This window comes from Canis lupus, chromosome 4 (assembly GCF_003254725.2).
Source record: "Canis lupus dingo isolate Sandy chromosome 4, ASM325472v2, whole genome shotgun sequence".
NCBI classification, from domain to species: domain Eukaryota; kingdom Metazoa; phylum Chordata; class Mammalia; order Carnivora; family Canidae; genus Canis; species Canis lupus.
In genome coordinates this window covers 31,767,576-31,790,038 of record NC_064246.1, presented here as the reverse complement: position 1 = coordinate 31,790,038, position 22,463 = coordinate 31,767,576, and the positions used below count along the sequence as shown (strand labels likewise).

The following is a 22,463-nucleotide window of genomic DNA, read 5'->3' as shown; positions in this document are numbered from 1 at the left end:
TCCCCGGATTCCAGGATCACGCCCTGAGCCAAAGACAGATGCTCAACCACTGAGCCACCCAGGCATCCCTCTTTGATAATTGTCTATTTCCCTCCCTGCTCCAAACTAGAATGGAAAGTTCCACGAGGCGGGGCTTCACCCGTGTATTAGTTTTCTAGGGCTGCCAAAACAAAGTGCCACAAACTGGGTGACTTGAACGACAGAAAGTCACTGCCTCACAGTTTTGTCTCACAGCCCGGAAGTCCAGGACCAAGGTGTTGGTGTGATAAGTTCCATAAGCTCTGAAGGAGAATCTGTTCCTTGCCTTCCTGCGGTTGGCTGGCAATCTTTGGGCTTCCTTGGCTTATGGATGCATCACCCCAATCTCTGCCTTCATCTTTATCTGGTATTTCCTGTGTGCCTGTGTCCAAATTTCCCCTTTTTACAGGGACAATCTGTCATATTGGATCAAGGCCCACACTAAGGACCTTATTTTAACTCATTTACCTCTGTAAAGATTCAGTCTTCAAATACGGTCACAGCTTGAGGTACTGGAGCTTAGAGGACTTCAATTATGAATCTTGAAGACACAACTCAACCCATTACAACTTGTATATATACAACTTGAATATATACAAGTCTTCTTACAATTATTTATGGTCTTACCTTTATATAGTGTGTGCATGTATATGTACCCACACTCATTATTGTCATCATCACCATCTTGACATTATTCTTATAATCTTCAATTCCTGCTAGTTGGTCTCATTTTTTTTCTAGTAGGGAATCTTCTACCTTTGAGTTTTTAGTAGTTCCTTATGAATTAACACTGAAGGCTGCTTCCTCTTCTAATTCTACTTGATACTGAAGAATAATCATTGTTCAGGAACCCTTCAAAGTGAGCTTTAGTTGTTTCATACAAATGCCTTTTAATAGATCATTTAATAGATCATATAGCATCATCTGCTATAATTCCCCAAATTTCAGAATGCTGAAATTGAATATCGTTTTTGCAGTATGCAAAACATGCAAAATACAGTGGGCTGTATTCTCTTCTTTTTCAAGAATGTTCCAAGTCTCTTTTCTTCTGAATCTTGTGACAAGTTTACCTGTTTGTTCTCTTTCTTCTGCTGTAACCATAATCCATTGGTAAAAATAAGTCTCGTTAATGTTCTGCTCAATCTGCAGCGCTCATTCAGGACTTCTTCAGTTCTTCCACATAACTAAAAAAGGGATTTTTCAATTCTTTATGTTGTTCTGAACCCATAATCCCATCCAGGAAACAAGATAAAAGTGGTAGGAGAAAATTCATTTCTCTGGGGATAATGATGAAGTATAAAACAACCAGAGAATGTTTCACAACTGTGAGCTAGTGAACATCTGTATCAGAATCAGCCATAGGTACATGCTAAAGATGCAAATTCTATGAGCCATATTTTTAACAAACTCTCACTTGAAGTTTACTAAATTCTCAGTGTGTACATGCATGTGTGCATTTATTTATGGTAGCTTAAAAGTTCGGGGGCACTAATATTCCTTCTCAATACTTTTTGAGGTTGGCTTTCATAGAAACATTCAAAATGGCTAAAACAGAACACCTACTGTATTTTTTCTCTCTCTTTCTCTCTTTAAAATATTTTATTTATTTATTCATGAGAGACGCAGAGAGAGAGAGGCAGAGACATAGGCAGAGGGAGAAGCATGGAACCTGATGCAGGGATCTTCAGATCATGACCTGAGCCAAAGGCAGAGGCTCAACCACTGAGCCACCCATGTGCCTCTGTTGTGTCTTTCTCATTCCAAGCATTTCTTCTTTCCTTTTGCTACATTATTTATACTCTTACACGTCAGTTTCTCTCTCTTGCATATTGCAAAGACTTGAGACAAATGATACATTTCCATAGTCTTTTATTAACTTTTCCCTTTTCCCAGTTTATCCATTTCCCTCAATTTCTGTCCTTTTATCACATAATTATTATGGTTTTTAATATCAATGCCCCCCCTTTTTTTGCATGCTCAGGAAGGTTTTAATTCTCCATTGTGCCTTACATGGGTAAGCACTATTGACATTTTATTCTGGCATCACAACTTATTTTATAAATCAGCAATTCCTCATTTTCAATCATACCATAGATGTAAAAAGGGAAATCATTTGGCCTTATCAGGAAGACATTTGTTGAGCAGGAAAATCCCAGGGGACTACCATCCATTTTGGCAGCAAGAGCAAAGATACAGCTCCATCATCTTAATTTTATTTTCAGATATCAAAGAAGAACATAGTTAATGCATATTGATCACCCGTGAAGCCGGGTTCTTTCTGTATTAAGCACTACCACTGGTGTGTAGAAAACTCAAAGCAAGCATGAAACATTTAGACCTTTCTAAATTTCCAATCTGTGTTTTGGAACTCTGATAAATAAAAGCAACAGAATCTGTTATTTAACACTGCCTTAATTAACCCCTCATTAATCTTTTGGGGGCATATAATTGCTTTATTTTGCAAAATATGTCTCCGTTGGCTTTTTAGTTATTGTATCATAAATACGGTTTCTTTTTCTAAATGGGGATTGCAAGGGCTTTTTGGATCACAGGAGATAAAACTATTTGGACTACTACGTTAAACGTTGTTGAATGTATTTATGGACAGAATTACATTTTGAGATCGTCTCCCCATTTTCTAGATAAGGACATTGAATCTCAAGGACGATAAGTAATCACCTAAGATCGTATTACTGATACATAGGAGTGTGGATTTAAACTCAAGTTTGTGATTCAAGACATAAATAACACATGTATCAGAAGCATTAAATTAGTTCAGTGATGGCAAGGTCAGAACTCAAACCCAGTCTTTGGTCTCCGGAGACAGTGCTTTTCCCAGCACAGATCTCTGACACTCAAGGAGCTCTTTGTATTTGGATGAATACTCTGTGTAGCAGCGCCGTGTCAATAGGGGCTAAACGCAGAGTCCATCAGTGTGTATAATGGGCTTTAATTAGAAAGAGACACTTAAGGAAATGTTTTTGAAGCAAACAAATGAGGCACATAAAAAGAGTCACTTACCAGAACATATTAGCCAGCTAGCTTCCTTTTATAATTTCTGCCATTGTCTGTGATTTATTTTACTTCAATAATATGTAAAAAATGCACCTAACCTCTCAGTTGTATATGGTATCGATCGTCTTGTGTTCTCATATATCTCTCTCTACAGATCTCTTCAACTATGACACACACACACACACACACACACACACACACACAAAATATATATATATATATATAGTGGGTTTTTATTATAGCATAATTGTATTGGTATAAAACATTTTTTAAATCTAACATATTTTATTTTATATATTTAGTTGCTATGTAGATTGGTTTATATTGGTTAATGGCTGGTTATCATCTTGATAAATTGTGCTTCTATCATTACTTAATGTCCCTTTTTATCTTGATTCATCCCATTAACCATACTTAGCACCTCGCCTCTCATTAATACTGTAACTCATCTTTAGCTTTATGCTTTCTTTTTTCTTTTTTTTTTTTTTTGCTTTCTTTTTTTCTAAAAAATGTATTTGACTAGTAGCTCTTCCCTATCCCTTTATTTTCTACCTTCAGTGATCATTAAAATCTGTTTCTTGGAAACAGCATAGAATTGTACTTGGCTTTCTCACATAATCTTCCTTTTGATGGGATAATTTGGTCATTCATATGTATTTTAATATCTAATATGTTAAAGCTTAATCTTTTGGAATTTCTTATTTATTTTATATTGATATCTTCTTTTTTCACTAGTACTTCAACAAATATGTTTTGGAGCCTAATTCTCTAGATTCTTGGGATATAGCAGTGAACAAAGCAAAAAAATAATGCCTATGAGGGGCTTTGTGTTCTTCAAAATCATCTTATTTTTCTCTTGGTCAAGAAGACCACACTTCCCAGCCACCCTTGTAGCTGCCTAAGCAGAGCCACACTGCTGAGTTCTGGCATATATATATATATATATATAATTTTTTTAAAGGGATATATTCTAGTTCCTGGGTTGTTTTAAACAATTCTCTGACTGCCCCAAAGGGAGGAGGCGCTGGATGGGTTCTGAGATCCTAAATGGGTTCCTGATCTCTGTGACCATGTGAAGGCCAGCACTCTTCCCCACACCTCCCAATAAACTCAATATCTGACTATAAGGAGAGAAATAAACCTTTTTCTGTGTGTCAAGCAGCAGAAATTTTGATTTATTTTGTACTATGTGATAGCTTTATGTATCAGTGTGGCTAGGCTATAGTGCTCAGGAATTTAATCAAACACTAATCTAGGTGTTGCTGTGAAGGTGTCTTATAGATGAAGTAAACATGTACACTCAGTTGACTTTAAGGAAAGGAGACGATCCTCAAAAAATAGATAAGTCTTATCCCATAATTGGTTAAAGGCCTTAAGGCTAAAAACTGAGTTTTTCCAAAGAAGAAAAAATTCTTCCTCAAAGCTGCAGCATCAACTCCGGCAGGAATTTCCAATCTGTAACTTGCCCTGTGGATTTTAGACTTGCTAGCCCCAACAGTCATGGGAGTCAATTCCCTAAAATAAATCATGTATCTATATGTATTAATATGTTTTTAATTATACTAATCATATAAAAACAGAAACAAATAGACAAACAGGACCCATAGGAGATTATAAATAATAATATATTATGGGATGATATTATTCTATGTAGTAATATATATTCTATAGAGTTCTATAGAATATATAGACTGTTATTATTTCAAAATACTTATGTGATCTTCAGCCCTCACTTATGTTTATGTTCTTAATTTTTAAGTAATCTCTACACTCAACATGGGGCTTGAACCTACAACCTTGAGATTAAGAGTTGTATGTTCTGCTGACTGAGCTAGTCAGGTGTCCCTAAACCCTCACCTTTTTTTTTTTTAACGTAGCCTCCATGCCAGCATGAAGCCCAGTGTGGGGCTCAAATTCATGACCCTGAAATGAAGACCCAAACTGAAATCAAAAGTTGGACACTTAACCAACCGCTACCCAGACGCCCCTGCAATCCTCACTTTGTAAACTGACTAGAAATAGAGGATCTAATAGAGGAGGCGAAGGCCTTGAGTGGAATACACACACACACACACACACACACACACACACACAACCTACTGGCCTTGTTTCTCTGCAGAATCCTATTACAGACTTTGGTGCGAGAGTAGGGTTTAATTTTTTACGACAGCTGTAACAAATTTTTCTAAACCAAGAGGTTTAAAACAACATAAATTTACTCTTTCACAGTTGTAAGGGCTAGAAGTCCAAAATCAAGATGTCAACAGGGCCATGCCTCCTACAGAGTTTCTAGGAAAGAATCTTTCCTTGCTTCTTTTAGTGTCTGGTTATTGCCATGAATTCTTGGTGTTCCTTAGCAGCATAACTCCAACCTTTGCCTCTATTATCATATGAACTTTTTCCCTGTGTCTCCTTTGTGTCTTCGCATTTCTCTTTTCTTAGAAGAACATCAGTCAGGACACTTAGTGTCCACCCTAATCCTGCATGACTGCTTTTTAAGTTGATTGTATCTGCAAAGGTCCTATTTTTAAATAAGGTTACATTCACAGATACCAGGGCTTCCACATGTCTTTTTAGGAAAGAGATTTCAATCCATAATAACATAGCCATTAGCATATTCTGATTAATACAAGAATAGCTACAAGGCGGAATGGATAAACATTAATTCCAGGCCTGCTCCTCTGTACTTAAATGATCTTCAAATCTCACTATTTTAAGCTGGCTGGAGGTAAAGGGCCCAGCAGAGGACACTCAGGCCCTGTGTAGAACAGAGAGGCTTTAATGACACAGAGAAAAATAAACTCTTGCTCTGTGAATCCACTGAGATTTACAGCAGTTAGAATATCCTCTTTAGTAACTCTGGCTTTGTGCTTTTCACATCCAGAAAGGTCAAGAAAGAAGGTAAACAAAAGAAATAAGTAAATTATCTACCATGCTTTATGAAATCTAAAACACTATGACTACAAATGTTGACATAATCGAAGCCCCCAATGAAATGGTCTGTTACTGATTAAACAATATTCAAATTTTATTTATTTTTTTAAAGATTATATTTACTTATTTAAGAGAGAGACAGAGAGAGAGAGAGAGAGAGCCCAAGTAGGGGGAGCGGCAAAGGCAGAGAGAGGGGGAGAAGCGGACTCCCCACTGAACCTACAGGCCAATGGGGACTCAATCCCAGGACCCTAAGATCATTACCTGAGCCAAAGGCAGACGCTAAAGCAACCGAGCCACCCAGGAGCCCCAGCAATGTTCACATTTTAGACATGTTCAGGTCTCTATTCATAAACATGTGTATGTGTAGAGTGTATAAGAGTGGATAGACTGAGCATGTGTTATGGTGTGTTCAGGGCTCCAGAGAGAAGTAGGGAAGGAGGGAGCAGGTGCAGTGGGGAGGGGGTTCTAATTTTAACAGACAATTAGGACGCCTCCGTATGGGCACAACCTGAAGGAAGCCTGGAATATAGCTACATGGGCATCGGAGGGAGAACTCTGTCTTTGTCATGTGTTGGCTGTTTCCTGCAGTTACTTTCTGACCTTTTTTTTTTTTTTTTTTTACTTTCTGACACTTTATTGAAAGATTTGCCAACCCCATTGTGCACAAGTACTGTACTTCAGTTAGTAAATTTGTTTTTTATGAGGGCACAAATTAATGATTCTGAAATTCTTTATGTGTATGTGAGAATTCAACAAATAAGTCAATATGTTGTGAACAACGAAAGCTGAGTTTTTTATTGATGGAGAAAAAAGTTATGAATAAGGAAATGGGGAAGGCTAGAATAAATTCTGTAACCTAAAACTGGAATTAGAGAAATCAGTATGAATTCAAGATCTTTAATATATAAATATAGGTAGGTATAAATAAGCACAGAGTGGTGTTTAAGGATGCTCACCACATTTTAAAAATATTTATTACTGAGTTGTAAGATTTTTAGTGTTATTTAATAATTTTGTCTTTTTACATATATATGTGTTCATTTCCACACACATATATATGCCTTTTTACATGTATATGATTAAGTTTCATTTTTTAGAAACAATAAAGACAGTTAAAATTTATAACTATAATTTAAAATAGTTACAAATTGTAACTTGTAAATTGTAAGACACTTTTGAAAAAGAAAAGCAAGGAACCATATTATTCAATAATATCAATATTTTTATAAATACTATAGGAAAGAAAGATTGAAAGGAGAAATGTTTATTTATGACATATCTCTTGGTGGTGAGATTATAAATAATCTTTTTACATTTCTCTTTACTTTCCAAATTTTATACAATGAACACATATTGAGCATACAAGCAGAAAATACTATTAAAAATCTTCAACCTGGGGCGCCTGAGTGGCTTAGTTGGTTGAGTGTCTGCCTTCGGCTCAGGTCATGATCCCAGGGTCCTGAGATAGAGCTCTGCTTGGGGATCCCAGCTCAGTGGAGGAGCCTGCTGCTCCCTCTCCCTGCTTGTTCTCTCTATATATCTCAAATAAAGAATAAAATAAATCTTTAAAAAAAATCTTCTCTGCTTTTACCTTGCGGTCTAATTCCAGTAGAAGTTAAACATAAGGCATCAAGCTCCTAAGCTATAACAAGATGCCAGTTTATTAAACCGTCTGTTTTCCTGACCCTATAAGTATTTGTTACTAGCTGAATATTAAAATATTTACTCATTCCTGTTCTACGACAAAAGGTAATCTTCTCAGAGAGCATATTATAGATTTGACTAATTACAATTCAAATTTCAAATGCACTATTTATTAATAGAAATCCTAATATAACTTTCACTTTGGATAAGTTTAGCTTTAGAACACTTAGAATATAAAAGAGAATGTTATTATCTTTCTTAAAACAGAGATTAAATGCAGCTGGTGTTAAGGTGTTAATGAAATAAATACCCATAAATGTTTTAATCACTTTAGTACTTTTTATTTTAAAGCTTCATACAAAAAACAAATTAATGATCAGATATGTAGCAAGATGTGATATATTTAATACCTGAACTCAATTTTCCACTTGCTACCAATTTCTGAGTTTGTGTTGAGTGTGAATCTGTCACCATAAATTAAACCAAAGCTCCTTCACTCTCATTTCAATATAAAGAGATGGGCATCTCTTGTTACACACTAGGAGATGCTTTAAAATGCCTGCTTTGAATGTCATCAAAAATGCTGCAAAATCTCTTCTCTCAGGATGCTTGGGTGGCTCGTGGTTGAGTGTCTGCCTTCGGTTCAGGGTGTGATCCTGGAGATCCAGGATCGAGTTCTGCATCGGGCTCCCCACATGGAGCCTGCTTCTCCCTCTGCCTGTGTCTCTGCCTCTCTCTCTCTGTGTGTGTCTCTCATGAATAAATAAATAAAATCTTTAAAAAAAATCTCTTCTTTCTATCTCTGCAGAACTCCCTGAGGAAACACACAGTTACCAAGTACATAACTGAATATATTTGGACATTCCCATATATATGAAATCTAGTCAGGCTCTGTCATCCTCTAGTTATGTAAAGAGTAAACTAAGGGAGGGAAACTCCCAGATCTCCATGGCTCTGCAATGCTGGGTAAGATGTTTAACCATTCAGCATCAAGACATTAACCCAAGTATTCTGATTCCAGGTCATCACCTTTCTTTTTCTTTCTTTTTTTTTTTTTAGTCTCCTCATTTTGTTTCCTTTGATAATATTCGAATACTTGATATTCTACTGTACTCAATTCAAAAGCCTACATATATAAGTTTTTTTAAAAAATGGAAATGGAAAACACCAAACATGAATATGGAGCATGTCAACTCAGAACATGCTGATTCTGTTCAGAGATAATGCAGGTCTGCAAAATTTCCTGTGTCCAGCTGCTTGGGAGCATGTCCATTATACAAGCATGGGGTGCATCAAAACACAGAGGCCTAGAAGGTGTCTTCTGCACATTTTTGCACAATTGTACATCAAGACCATATTTTACTCTGATATGAGGGAGTGTGTGGAATGTTATTTCTAACTGACTACCAGGAAACCAGGTGAAAATGACACCAATGGTGAAGGAATCCAAGTTTCAGAACAAAATGGCTTCCTAAGCAAATGTGATTGCTTCTTTCTCCTGCTTCAAATCCTTCTTCTTCTTCTCTTTTTTTTAAAAGATTTATGTTTTTATTTGAGAGGAAGAAAGAGAGTGCAAGCTGGGAGAAGGGCAGAGGGAGAGGGAGGGAATCACAAGCAGACTCTGTGCTGAGTGTGGAGCCCAATACGGGGCTCAGTCTCACGCCCCCAAGATTGTGATCTGAGCCAAAGTCAAAAGTCAAACACTCAACCCACTGAGCCACCCAGGCGCCCCTACAAATTCTTTTTATAATAACACACACACATACACACACACACATTTTTAAATTGTGATTCTTTGAAACAAAGGATGATATAGAAGATAAAAGTCGTAGCTCCAAACTACCAGAGGAGAGTGTCAAAACCTGGCATGGCTCCAAATGTGTTTTCAACGTAATCAGGCTGACCCAGGTGGGGCCCAAGAAAAAAATGACCAAGTCAATAACAGGGATACTGAGTAGGAACTGCCAGAAGGAGCTGAATGCTCAGCATCTTCTAAGCACCCCGCCTGCCCCATTAGACTGGTATTAAGCAACAAGTGAGCTTCTTTTCAGGTGGAAATGAGCATGGACATCTGATCAGAGCAGGGTGGTGGCATCTTGGGCGGTTGAGGATATTCAGGAGGAGTGAAGATCATCCATCCTGAGAAGGCTAGGCTATTCATGATGTCCCTTCTGTTCTCTTAACTTTAACTTTTTTATGAAGTTCAGCAACCCTGTTTTATGCTTGTGGTTTTCCCCAAATGCCACAAGATTCTTGGCTGTCTTTATCTGCAATTCACTGTTACTCTTCCCGTGACACTCAACAGACAGGGGTGACCGGGGCCGGGTGGGGCAGCAACTGTCTCCCTGGGAGCACCCTTTGGGACCAAAGTGGGAAAAAGAAAAAGACCAAAGGTGCGAAGAGGACTCAATATAAGTTTGACCAGTAAACAGCTTAGCAATTTAAAATTCTTCCAGCTATAAGCCTAAAGTGTCCCAGGAGTAAGGACAGATGAAGACATCACTGGGCTCAGTTTTTACGAAAGGGTAGGCTTGAGACCAGCAAAGGAAGCATAGCCTAAGAGCCAAGCACTCTCCTTCAGGACAGCATAGCTTTCATTCTCTGTAAGAGCAAATATACAATGCTGTAATAATAATTGATGATCTGGGCATGGTATACCCAGGGCGACAGAACTACCAATTTGTACTCGCTGATCTATGCTTTCTTTAAAAAAAGGCGCAGTATATCACACAAAGGAACAGACAAAGTAATTGGCTTTATTATTTTTCACAACCTGGCTTCACCTCCATTCTCCAGTGTGAAGCGGATTGAAAGACAGGAATATTAAATCAGCTATATTTTTTCTCTTGTCAGTCCTCAATCTTCCAAAAAATACACTCAAAATTTCAGCTGCTCACTCCTTCCAAATAACTTAATTTGAAGAAACAGGGAAGAGCTAAGAGATTTTTTTTTTAATGGGATATCCTGAAAAATTGCACAATATGTGTGCCAGGGCAGATAATGCTGTAAGAACCATCGAGGCATCATGGCCAGGTATGGCAAGGTTAACCGCAGTATTGTAGCGGGAGGCTGGGAAGCCTGTGGACTTGGAACTAGACGTGTCTGCTATGGTGGTACTGGTGTGGGAGGTTCAACTGCAGCTGCTGTTGGTGGGAGGCTATCCAGGAGGGCAGGTGGAACATGGGTTCCAGCAAGCAGAGTGTGATTAGGAAGCTGGTGGGAGGCCAGGTGAGCAGTTGGCTTCAGAGAAGTCCAAACAGGTGGGAAGATGGAATACAGCTAGGAGCAGGCCTAGTTAGACATCCAGGCAGGCAGGCAACATTAGTGGCATCCGTCAGTGGACAACAGTACCCTGCTCAGGTATGGGGTCTGGGTCGGGATTAAGGCTCCTTACCATTCTAGGGTCAATGGGAACAAGGTACCTTTGGTCTAAAATGACTGCAGAATGCTATCAAGATTTGTTCAAGTTCCCTATTAAAAAGAGAGAGTTGAGGACAGCTGAGAATTCATAGATAACTTGAACAAAGGGTGTAGTAAATATCTATAAATTATTAGGCGTTAGACACATTTTTTGTTTTGTTTTGTTTCCTGACTTCCTTACCTCAATGTTAGCATACAAGGGTAAAGGTTAAGCACAATTTTATAAAAGCATCTCCTTTAGTATTAGACGGTATCCCTGAGGTCCAAGTGGTCCAGCTACCAGAGATGTAGTGAAATAGGTCCAGAGCAGATCTGTGGAGATGGCCTTGACAAGGAAGCCAGGGGAAGGCGGGGAGAGGTCTGCTTGGACCTGTTCTGAGCACAAGCCGGTATTTGTTTTGTGAGAAGGCTCTAAGGCTGTAAGGCCATTGTAATGTGGACTTTGTTGTGGCCTCTTTGTACCCACAGGCTAATGAGACCTGTGATGTTCAACACACACAAACAGAGACACACAATTACATGCATATATTTCTATTTCTGTCTTGTATTAATAGTATGTTTTTAGCACTTTCTCACATCATTAAGTAGACTTTTCAAATGCATAATTTATCAAGATAGAACAGTCCATCATACAGCCCTACAGTTATTTATATTACAAAAAAAAACCTCTCATAGCACATTTTTGCAAGAGTTGATATAGTAAGTAACTATGTGATGTTATTACCCCTTGCATGTAAATCAATGACAACATTTCCATTTCCCAGCATGGGGGTTACTTTCCATTTCCCAGCATGGATATAAACTCCTTTAATGTTGTCATATATATATATATATGGATATTGCTATATATTGCCCGTTTGCCTTCCAAATAGGTTACGCCCATTGGTATGCCTACCACTGACCTAGAGGACAAGGAATTTTCAATAGGATTTAAGGAAAACAGAGTGTTTGGGCTTCTCAGCAATGAAGTAGAAGGGTATTTAGGCTGAAATTATTTTTTATGGGTTTGAAACCTTGGCTCAGGGGTGACAGCTGAGGCATTGCTAAAAATCTCCATATCCACAGCTAGACTAAGCTCTCCCTAGATTAGCATGAAAGAGGGTCAGAGCGTCTCTATCTTGGGTAGGGCCTATTTATTTATTTATTTATTTATTTATTGAACAATTCCCTTTTTATTAAAATCAATTTTCAGAACATTATTTTCTATTACAAGCCATCTTTTGTGCACTTTATATTTTTTATCTTTGAGTATTGAAAAATCTCACAGCATTCAACAGCCTTAATTTACTTCAGTGAACCCCGATTATCATTTTTCCTCTCATCCTTTCTTCTCAGGTTCAACTGTCTTCAGGGTAGGGCCAATTTTTAAAAGAATTTGCTTTAGGTTATTTGTATGTTTGTTTTTACATTCCCAATGGTAGTAATCCAAACTTACATATTGGTAAGAGAATGTTCCTTATGAACCTCTCCAGCATCTGTTGCTATTAGTGCACTGCAAAGGGAGAAAATGGAGACGATGAGACAACATCCAGGAAAGGCTTGCGGCTTTCCAGGCATAGGATGGGAAACAAAACAATTTGGATTTCCACATGTTCATATAGTTCTCCTATTAAAGATAATCATGGCATTACTAAGCTAATGCCAGGGAGGTTTGGAGTGTACAGGACACATGAGGCTTCTGAACAGCAATGTTGGCTCCAGTCCTGGTTACACACCTTTCCATCCGCATGACCTTGAGCAAATCATTTCTCTCAGAGACAAAGACTTCTCTCATACTAATGGTGACAATTTCTTCCTTTCTTTTTATGTTTTTTAGAGGGGGGTACAAAACTCTTGCAGTCAAAGAGAGTATATCTGCAGACAGAGTCATCCCAGGAACCTACCCATGAGAGAGAGACAGAGACATAGAGGGAGAAGCAGGCTCCATGCCGGGAACCCGATGTGGGACTCAATCCCGGGACCCCAAGATCACGCCCTGTGCCAAAAGGGGGTGGGGAAAGGTCTCAGTTCCCTGACTGAGATTTGAATACAAAAGTGGGTTTCTTCTTTTATAGTCTTGTTCTGACTTCCTGTCCTCTTAATTTGAACTGTATCATAACTTTAGAGACCCAACCTTCACGTGATAGTTTGCCTAAATGGGTCCCCTCAACTCTGTTTACATGGTAAGAGTGGCTTTAATTTTTGTGGCAACACACGCAAGTAGGCACAAGCATGTTTTGCACCAAAATATAGCATCTAATGAGGTCACACAATTACAACAGATTTTCATGTACATTATCTTTTTCAAGGCTCATAATCAGCTACGGATGGATAATATTATATTTGTAGGTGACAAAAGTACATAGAATAAATAAAAAGACTGTCTATCTCACGTGGAGCCAAGCAAAGAGTTTAACTAGTAACATCAAACTCCAAATTTTGTACTCCTTCTAAACTATCATGTTGGCTGATCCATGCATCTTGAAGTGTAGGTAACAAATACGTCTAGATTTATTCTATGATTTCCCATGAAACTAAATATTGAGCCAGTGTCCAAAGGGGAAGAATACCTTGTTAATTACTTTTGTTAAAGCTTAATATCCTAGACCCAGTGGTTTTCTACATTGTTTTGGACAGCTCCAGTGCCATTAGATGTTAATGGAAGTTATAAGAGAAATGGGCCTGTAGACAAAGAAGTTTAAGAAATCTGAGTGTTGGTGCAAAGTGAAACTGTTTTCCTATGGGATTATTCTGAATTTCTAATATTTTAGTGTGGTTTATGACTCTCCGAAGAATAGAGACTCCAGTTTCTGCTTTATCTACAGACTCAGAAATAAGTCATGTAATAAAACTGGGAACATATCATGTTAACATTAATTCTACTTTTAATGTAATCAAAGATCACCATGAAATAATATGTACTTGGCTCTGTGATATGAAATGCAAGCACATTTGTGGGTTTGTAGATGAGGGGCTGGGTTTTATTTATGGCCAACTGCCTTCACTCATGCACCCTCAGCGGAATCTCTCATTGGTTGGGCATAGTGATAACCTGTTACTTATAACTTTGGCACAACCTTGTAAGCAAACCAACCAAAAACACAGCTTTTGACTAGCTTTGAGACTAGGATAATGTATTGCCAAAGTTATTAATTTAGTCGGTGTTAGCTGTAATCACACACATACACACACACGTACACACATAGACACTATGGACAATCTAAATGCATTCATCTCTATGTTATCCCCTCGACTGCAAAATATTATCCAAACCAAATACATTTACCAAAAAAGTCTTCTAGCATCTTTTTCTCTACTCTTCAAATCATGACCCAAATACCTCTCTAATGATTCCCAGTCCTTACCACATCAACACTAGGCCCTTTAACTTGGCTTTAAGGTTCACCTTAATTGGACTTCACTTTATCTGCTCTGCTTTAAAATCTACTATGCCTCAAAATATGTAATCAGTCAGGCTGGTCTCATTGCTAGGCATCTTTAAGGTTTTGATTATGTTCCTCCCCAACCTGGGATCCAGTGTCTTCTTCTCTCATATAAATCCCAAATGAAACTAGCTTCTTAGAGAAAACCATCTCTGACTAATTCAGACCTAGTTTGTCAGAGAAGAAAATGGGGATTCAAATAAGTTCAAGGAACTGTTCAAGGCCAGACACCTAACATATAACAAAGGAAAGGTGCAGAGCTCCAAAATCCTGCTCTATCCCTCTGGACTGTGCTTCTATCAGGTCCACCTTTTAAAAAGTCACTAGAGTCATAGTGAGTGAAAACTACATAAGACTATCTAGCCACACAGGCCATCAAAGAACTGTATACCAAAGGCAAGGAAAAAATGGGAGTCTGAAATCCTATTATCAGGGAAATCATGAACACATGTTTAAAACCCAAAACTCTGCAGCACAATTCTCAAACTTAAAAAAAAAAAAAGCCTTATAAAATTTACTTAAAAAAATTTAATTTTCTCTGTAGAACTCTACCTGAGGGCAAATTTTCATCTACAGGGGGAACTGTTTATCAAATGTATTCCTTGTCATATTTTGCAAAGTGCTAATGCCTTTCCCTTCCCATCAAATACTCAGCATAGCAGCTGCAGGACTGTCATCTGAAGAGACAGGGAAGGACCTGTCTGATCACTTATCCTGGTGTCTGATTTAATTTTACTCCTTTGCCAGTAAAAGTTTGCATCTGTTTTTCTCTTAGATAACTGTTCACAATATTATTTTGCAGCCTTCTACAAGTTTTCATGATTTGTTAAATTCACATTTCAGTCAGGTGAAATATCTTACCTGTGATTAAAAAAAATGGAGTGATGGCAAAATTCAAACAAATGTCTGTGACTCATATTAAAATATTCACACTGGGATAATTGCATGAGTCACAGTAAGGTCCTGAAAGCCAGATGAGAAAAGCCTATGCTGTTGCTCTAAAGACAGAAAATGAAGAGTACCCAGAAAGGCAGATAAGCTATAACCACTCTAGCAGCCATGGGACCTAGGACATGGGACCTAATCTCTGGCTTGTTTCCCAGTCCTTAAAATGGGACTAAGATGGATCTGGCATCTACGAAGCTTCCTGCTTCATTCTTCTCTCATTCTATGATTAGGCAAGGGCAGTAGTAAACAAGGTCAGAGAACACCAATGAGTACGTATCTCTCACTTGTTTCTGGATAGGCAATGAATTTTGTACATTCTGGAAGGATTTTTTTTCATGATCAAATACATTTCATAAGAGCTTCCTTCTTTGATGTCATATTTGCACGTCCAAGGTTCTGGCTAGACTGATCCCTCTCGTGGCTGTACCAATCATCCTGGCCAACTGTTGTTGGTTTAGGAACAGCTTATGTAGAAGATGGCCAGCCTTCTCTTTATCAAGGGAGTACAGGGTCCCAGGAAAACTGGAAACACTCCTTTACAGGGGGGGGCAAAGAGGTGTTCATCTGTGCAACAGAATCTAAAACACCCTTTAAAAAATTCATGCAAAGAATTTTAAAAAGCTCAAAGAAAACATATGAAAATATTAATAGTGGTTGCCACTGCATGGTGACACTATTGGGAATATATTGAGTTTATAATGACATATTTAAATTCAATGAAACAAAAGGGCTCCCATAAAATGACTTTTAATATGAAAATATGAACTACTTTATTTTTGATTTATCTTGTTAAAATTGACTCTGGGAGATATTTTGCTATTTGAACCTATTATATCTCTGCTTCAAGTGAATTAACTATTGTTTTGGTTTCAGGGCAAGGTCAAATTGATTTATGAAAGCTATTTTGAAATTTTGCTTTTAAATCTTTCAAAGCATTAAAAAAAAGCAGAATTATCACAGATACAGAAAATTAGTTACTATTAACAATTTCAAACCATATTCTGTTTCTCTTAGGTTGGGCAGTGGGTATATGGATGTTCATTGTAACAATGGATATGTGGATGTTCTTTATGCCCTTAGATGTCAAAATAATAAAGATTTTGGAGAATTGCATGTAAAATAAAATCAAATCTGCACTCTGCTTCAAAATAAGGATTTCCTTTCATTTCTGCAATCACTAACATACCTTTATAGGGTCTTTCCCTTGGGTTACTCCTCCAACTGGAGCTGAAAAAGATTGGCCCACGCTGCCCAGATAGTCCTGCGATACTCTGCCCTCCCAGGAGCTGCTCAGGTCCTTATTTAGTATGAGAAAGATTTGCCTCTGAGCCCCAAGGTTTTAATATCTGCAACTGAGTGAAAGGTAAGGCATATTCATCTTTGTGGTGCTTTCTAATACCTAGATGCTGACACAACTTGGCTGCATGCCCTCGTTCATGCCTGTCCCCACTCACAAATGCCTTAATAGAAACTCACACACATTTTCAATCACCAGCCTGAAGTCACATTAAAAAACAGTCAAACAGCTTGTTGTAAGATCTGTCCCAGGGATGGGAGTGGTCAGGTTCAGATCCCAGGTGAAATCTTGTTGCTAATTTATCTACAGCCTAGGCAGGATCCATCACCCCTCCTTTGAGACTCAGTTTCCTTGTATGTTAAGTGAGAGCAAAGACTAGCTGATTGCAGTATCCTTCATATCAGACTATCTATGATTGTGAGTTACCAAAGACTTGACAAAACTTAGATTTAAAAATTGAATTTAAATATATAAATGCAAAAATATTCAAATCCAGGAAACCGTTGAACAAGTCCTGCCCTTTCTTATCCTCTTCCCTTTAGACTTTCGGAACATAAAGCTTGTTCTACGATTCAATACAATAAAGCTCAAATAGCTCCAAAATGGCAATCAAGCTGCAAACATCCAGACCACATAATGTATGCTAAATATACTAATTGGATTTTCTTCTTAAATAAATAAGCAGAAATCTACTCCATATTGCATATTAGCATATAATATATATGAAGCAAGCATTTTTACAGCCTGGATCAAACATAATTGTATTTATTTCACATATACTCAGCCCATCTTTATAATGTTTAATTATATGTTACATGGTAACAATTGCTACAGAGTACCTACTATCTTTCTCTGGCTACATTACATAAATAAACAGATATGTTACTTGATCCAATGACATACTTTGAATATTAACTTGCCTGCACCTTGGTTTCTGTGATTGAACATCCCTTCTTTGGAATAACGTAGTCTTTGGAGCAAAGTGCTATAGACTTAATCTCCGTATCCCCCTAAAATTCCTGTGTTAAATCCTAACACCTAATGTGATGGTATTAAAAGATATGACTGTAAGAGGTGCTTAGCCCATGAGGGGTTAAGTTATGTAGTAAGGAAAGGAAGGAGTTACATAGGAAGGAAAAAAGTTATGTAAGACCGTGTTATTAGCATTACATGCTGGCATGCCCAACAATGGTGAGATTCAGAAACTAAAAGGTGGCATGGGAAGTATATTCCCGAGGCTGAGCTCAGGTAAGGTAACTGGCAAATGAGGTCATTAGTGGAACAGACCATCCGTGGACATAGAAGGGGCACTAGAAGGGGCACCCCTCACCCTCACAAATCGGATTCCTGCGCTCATAAAAGAGACACTAAGAGAATCCCCTTGCTCCTCATGCTGTGTGAAAACATAGAGAGAAGAAGGCTGTCCTTGAGCTACGAAGCTGACTCTCATCAGACACCAAATCTGCTGAGGTCATGGACTTCCCAGCTTCTAGAACTACAAGAACAATACCTAAAAAAAATGGGGCAAGCTCAACTGCATCGAGGCACATGTTTACATGAAATGGATCATGGATCTAAATGTAAGAATGAAAAGTATAAAACTCTTAGAAAAAAACATAGGAGTAAATCTGGTGGGAGTAAATATTGAGTTAGGCAATGGCTTCCCTCATATGACACCAAAAGCATAAATGACATATAAAAACGATACATCAAAATTAGTATGTTTGCCCTTACAAAGTATAATTAGGACAGTGAAAAGATAAGCCACAGAATGGAAGAAAATATTTGTAAATCATATACATGATAAGGGACTTGTCTGCACAATATATAAAGAACTCTTACAATGCAACAATAAAGACTCCAATTAAAAAATGTATGAAAGATCTGAGCAGATAGTTCTCCATAGAAGATATAAAAATGGAGATGCGCAATGAGCACAGGGAAAGAATGCTCAGTGTCATTAGTTATTAGGGAAATGCAAATCAAAGCCCCGATGAGACACTACTCATACCCACTAGGATAGCTGGGATCAGAAAGACAGATAATAGCCAGTGTTGATGAGGGTCTGGAAGAGTCAGAACCCTCAGACATTGCTCAAGAGAATGTAAAATGATGCAGCTCCTATGAAAACCGATTTAATAGAACCTCAAGATAAGTATAGAGCTACCACAGACTCCAGGAGGCCCAGGTCTGCCGTGACTTGTGTGTGCAGGGAAACCATAGCCAGAGCCATGGCTCTGGAATCTCAAATCTGCCTCTCACAAGCTTATTTGGTGAGAGGGAAAGAAAGCACCATTCATTCTTTTTACCAAGCCTCAGAAAAGCAACTGTTGGGAGCAAAAAGGGAAGCAGAAGGAGCTAGTATACGGTGTCAGCCTTTGTATGTATTTTGTCATAGGTTAGCCTCACCAAACTGATGACTGTAAGCCATTAACGTCTTCATTTTTGAGTGGGATAACATAGGAAGTGGAATGACTTCCCCAGTTCTCTGCAGATATTAAATGTGGTATTACCATTCTCAGACTCTCAGATTCTTCAATTTGCATTCCGTGCACTCTGCAGGGCTAGATATGGAAACAAGTCTACATCTGAGCCTCACCTGTGATGCTTACTAAGCATAGAGATTCCCAGGATTATTCCTCAAAATGGATTCAGTAAGTCTTGGAGAGAGCTTAGGAATCTGTGACCTGTTTTTCAAGTTCAGTATGGGTAGCACTTCACTTACCCAGATGATGCCACTGTCCCTTACCTTCCCAGTGACAGAGCTTCATAATTCAGAAATCATGTCTACATCTTGAGAGCAGAGGCAAGATGATGTTGGAAACAGTGTGCAGGATGAATGGGAGACATAAGAAATCAGACCCCTCTGGACATTCTCTCTAGCATAAAGTTAAGAGAAAATGAGGTCTTACACTTAAGTAAGGGAGGCAGGGCTGGAAAGGGGGTGGGCGGGATATGGTACAGTGTGGGGAGGACACGATAGGATGAAGAGGGCAGCTGGTCCATGTCTCCTTTGCTCAGGTATGTTCTTGGCCCATCGAGATTGTGATGGTGCTTAAAATAAAATGAGGTCATGACACAAAGAATGGAAAAGGAGTAAGAAACAAATGCCTTGCTTAAATGAAACAGCAGAATTGGAGCCATTTTAAGATTTTCTCATTCTTTGAAAGTATTAAAAAATTTCACCTATTCTTACCATGCACTGGAAAACTATTTTCGATATTGTGGCTGCCAAGAACTGGAGCAAAACTAGAGCACAAAGCTAAAGTGAAGAGAGAGAAAGCTCCTCTTATTTATCATCATGATCTATTCTCTAATGAGAAACCAAAGAAAACGATGAAAAGAAAGGTCACCTTTTATTTAGGAGAGACAAATAGATGCTGATAGGTGATGTTCTGAACTACTTGACAAAATGAACTCAAATCTGGAATCATTGGCATGCAGAAATAGCTTGTTTCTCACAATAAGTAGGCAACAAGCAACAGATAGTGGAGGATACGTCACTAATAGTATGCCTTCTTTCCTGGATGTTATTAGTATAATCCAGATGTTTTAAAGAACTTGGATTTAGATGAAGAAGCAACTGCAATTGATTAGGGAAAAATTCAAGGGCTACAGTTGAGCCTGAACTTACCTGTATGTCCTGCTAGATAAGTTCAGAAGACCATCATTTTGTGTCTTAGGCTGTAGGAAGCAGACGATATAAATCTAAAACACAGCTAACTGTTAAAATGTGCAGGGAGACCACCACGAGGCATTTACACTCTAATTTAAGGTCAAAGCCCCAATTGCAACCATGAAGACAAGGGAGAAGAGGGTTTATTAAGAATCTAATATATGCCAGGTACTGTTAGGAATTTTATCTCCCCTCCAAGAAGTGCTGAGAGACACATTCACAAACGGAGCATCGAAGCCTCAGAGTTTGTACCTTGTCCTTCTAGGAGAATAATAACTGATAAATCAAGGTTCTAAGTCATGTTTGAGGTTAAATTATGTCAACTCTTCAAATACAACTATTCCATTTGTCTCTCTGTTCTTCAAAACTCTTCTCAATTTTAGCTGTTAGCTTTATCACTCACTTTATAACTCTCAAAGCCATCCTCGAGCTAGACTGACATCCTTCGTGAATTCCTGGGATGGTCTCACCTTTGTTCACTGAATTTCTCCATCTTTCGAAGTTTGGTTCTGTACACCTCTCCCTTCAACATCCTCCCAGGGTCCTGCTGTCTTCAAGTGCCCCTTCTACATCCACGGATGGTCTGTTCCACTAATGACCTCATTTGCCAGTTACCCTACCTGAGCTCAGCCTCGGGAATATACTTCCCATGCCACTTTTTTTTTTTAATTTTTTTAAAATTTTTATTTATTTATGATAGTCACAGAGAGAGAGAGAGAGGCAGAGACACAGGCAGAGGGAGAAGCAGGCTCCATGCACCGGGAGCCCGACGTGGGATTCGATCCCGGGTCTCCAGGATCGTGCCCCGGGCCAAAGGCAGGCGCCAAACCGCTGCGCCACCCAGGGATCCCCACTTTCTAGTTTCTAAATCTCACCATTGTTGGGCATGCCAGCAGGTAATGCTAGTAACACAGTCTTGCGTAACTTTTTTCCTTCCTATGTAACTCAGAACAGAGTAAAATGTTTTTCATTATTTGCATAAGCAACCATAATTACAATAATTTCTTTAGGATTTAAAATATGCTTCCATCTCTGTTGTCTCACTATTTTAATATAGCACCTCATTAAAGACTCATAAGAACCCTGGATAAATTATTATAGTTTAATGTAATTATTATATGATACTAGATATTATTTCTTTCATGTTGCTGTTAAGGGAACAAAGGATCAGAGAGGATATAATAGTTGGCACAAGGTCACACTGTTAAGAAACCATACCTGTCCCTGGTGCTTCACTTAGGATTGTCCCTCAACACATGTTGATGAACGAGTACATGAGTAAGAATTCAAATCAGGCCTTCTACTCCAAACTTTCTACCACACCACCAAGGATGATTTATTTGACAATGTATGCTTGTTCATGTTTTCCTCCTAAAGTCTTATTCCAGTGTTGTTTATACAGCGTTGGCTTTACAACAGCTCCCAATACATTCCAATGAATACCAAACTAATTAGCTGACTCAGAGAGAGAAAACAATAGCGAGCTTAATTTTCACAGGACTAAATTCTCCATCAATGATAATAAAAAATTACTGGTGACTTCAAACAAGTCTGAGCTTGAAAAATTGGCAGTCTGAGTGATCCCAATTACAAAAGATTTCTTAATTATGCTTTTAAAAAGTTTTCCTAAAGGCGTTGTCAAGATTACTTAAGGATAAAAAAAAATCGTGGAAATACATGCACTTTATTCAAAGTAAACTAATGATATGTGGTTACAGCAGATCAACAATAGTTTCTTGTCCAAAGAAGAAAATGGATTTCAGACAAATTTGTCTGAAGGATCAAGTGTATTTAACGTTTAGAGCACATAGCTGGTCTAGAGGGGGTCTGCCTTTCTAAACAGTAGGTGAGTCAGGGCAAGGCAGGATAAGAGGAGACAGTTGGAGGAGGGTAGGAGTTGTAGTTTTCTCTTCATCAGAATCAGAAACATTCACATATAAAAACATATTATGAACAGCTATACGCCAATAAATTAGGCAATCTAAGAGAAATGGACGCATTCCTGGAAAGCCACAAACTACCAAAACTGGAACAGGAAGAAATAGAAAACCTTAACAGGCCAATAACCAGGGAGGAAATTGAAGCA

The 22,463-nt window shown here is 38.3% G+C and overlaps 1 protein-coding gene and 1 long non-coding RNA gene across 10 annotated transcripts in view; both read right to left on the bottom strand.

Moving 5' to 3' along the window:
* The window catches only part of NRG3 (neuregulin 3), a 1,039,823-nt gene that overhangs the window by 142,859 nt on the left and 874,501 nt on the right, over window positions 1-22,463 (bottom strand). The window lies entirely within an intron of this gene.
* Window positions 1-22,463, bottom strand: part of LOC112651759 (uncharacterized) — a 47,507-nt gene that overhangs the window by 4,578 nt on the left and 20,466 nt on the right. For 2 of the 3 annotated variants that reach the window (XR_003131011.3, XR_003131012.3), the window contains exon 2: window positions 12,470-12,526. The exons of the other annotated variant lie outside the window; for it this stretch is intronic. This is a non-coding gene — a long non-coding RNA (uncharacterized LOC112651759). The remainder of the gene's footprint in view (window positions 1-12,469; window positions 12,527-22,463) is intronic. 3 annotated transcript variants of the gene reach the window in all.